Consider the following 1983-nt stretch of genomic DNA (forward strand, 5'->3'; position numbering starts at 1 on the left):
ACCAACTTTATGGTTTTAGCCATATCTATATTATTCACTCAATATTTTTATAAGGCCTGTTTCCTTAAATACATTTACTTTAAAAGGAAACTTCACATTATCTTAAATGGAAAAACCAGTATCACACAAAAAATGGAAGGCAACTATAGGCCAGAGACAGGCCCACATCAGAAAAACCATAATATTCAACTATGTGCTTCTGATTAAGACAGCCAGTGTCTTCTGAATGCCTGTCCCAGCTGACAAAGTTCCTCATGATCTGATCTCCCCCAAATCACCCTTCACATCCTACAGTCCTGGTCCACTGATCTTCTGCCCAGACCCTTGACTCACCAAGCTCACTCTTCCTCTGCATTTGGCATGACCAGCTTTTTCTTATCACTCCAATGGCACCATAGGTCCCATTTGCTTATTTTTGCTTTTATTTCTATTGCCTTGGGAAACTGACCTAAGAAAACATTGGTACGATTTATGTCAGAGAATGTTTTGCCTATATTCTCTTCTAGGAGTTTTATGGTGTTGTGTCTTACCTTTAAGTCTTTAAGCCATCTTGAGTTTATTTTTGTGTGTGGTGTGAGAGTGTGTTCTAACTTCATTGATTTACATGCAGCTGTCCAACTTTCCCAGCACCACTTGCTGAAGAGACTGTCTTTTCTCTATTGTACATTCTTGCCTCCTTTGTTGAAGATTAATCAATTGTAGGTGTGTGGGTTTATTTCTTGGCTCTCTATTCTGTTCCATTGATCCATATGTCTGTTTTTGTGCCAATACCATGCTGTTTAGATTACTGTAGCTTTGTAGTATTGTCTGAAGTCTGAGAGGGTTGTGCCTCCAGCTTTGTTCTTTTTCCTCAGGATTGCTTTGGCAATTCTGGGTCTTTTGTGGTTCCATATAAGTTTTAGGATTATTTGTTCAGTTCTTTGAAAAATGTCATAGGTAATTTCATAGGTATCACGTTAAATTTGTAGTTGCTTTGGGTAGTATGGCCACTCCAATAGCAGCTTAAATGTCACCTCCTAAAGTGGTCACTGTTGGTGTCCTGTCCAGAAACCCCTGGATATCTTTTACTAGCTCTGTTTATCACTCTCTTTTTTCCAAAATCCCCCAAGGCACCAACAGAATATTTTACATATACTTTATTGAGTAGAAGGGGAACACAGAGAAATGGATGGATGAATATATTTGAAGAATTAAAATTAATTGAGATAATAATTAATTCATTAATTGATAAGGCAGAAAACTTGTTAATTATTCTCCATTTGCAAGAATACTTTCAGAATAATAGAGATTTAGCTAAGGGAATGAAACTAAGGCAGGAAGATTTATTCTCTTCTCCTGTGATTTGATGACTGTCTTTAGTGTTGTGTCTGGATTCCTTTTTCTTTTTTGTGTGTATATCTATAATAGATTTTTAGTTTGTGATTACTGTGAGATTTTGTATAGCAGTCTATCTATCTATCTATTTATCTATCTGTGATTATTTTAAGTTGCTGATCTCTTAATTTCAAATGCTTTTAAAATACCCTGCATTTGTACTCTCCTCCCCCTCATGATTACTGTTTTGATACCATATTTTACATCTAATTGTTTTGTGTATCCCTTAACTGAAAAAATATGGAACACTTCATGAATTGGCGTGTCATCCTTGTGCAGGGGCCATGCTAATCTTATCTGTATCGTTCCAATTTTAGTATATGTGCTGCCGAAGTGAGCACTAAGAGAGGAATGTTTAAGGAGAAATTTCCAAGACTGGGCATGATAACCAGAGAGGGCCCTCCTAGGTGAGTTAACATAGAGGAGAAGGGAAGATCTGCTTATTTGGTGACTAGCACAAAAGGAACACAAAAGACAAGTTTATTTGCTCTTCATTTCCCTTAGGCAGACCCATAATATATCACACCTAAAGGTATCACACATAAAGGTATCACAGGCCTTTTGTGTGCAAGGCCGGCTGAGCCTTGAGAGGACAAAGCACAACACCAA

At 37.3% G+C, this 1983-nt stretch overlaps 1 non-coding gene across 1 annotated transcript; it reads right to left on the reverse strand.

Moving 5' to 3' along the window:
- Positions 1-1608: 1608 nt before the first annotated feature.
- On the reverse strand, positions 1609-1715 carry LOC132487325 (U6 spliceosomal RNA). The gene has a single exon (XR_009531608.1). It is a non-coding gene; the product is annotated as a U6 spliceosomal RNA (small nuclear RNA).
- Between the last annotated feature and the right edge of the window lie 268 nt (positions 1716-1983).

The sequence above is a fragment of the Mesoplodon densirostris genome, chromosome 3 (assembly GCF_025265405.1).
Source record: "Mesoplodon densirostris isolate mMesDen1 chromosome 3, mMesDen1 primary haplotype, whole genome shotgun sequence".
In the NCBI taxonomy this organism is placed as follows: Eukaryota; Metazoa; Chordata; class Mammalia; order Artiodactyla; family Ziphiidae; genus Mesoplodon; species Mesoplodon densirostris.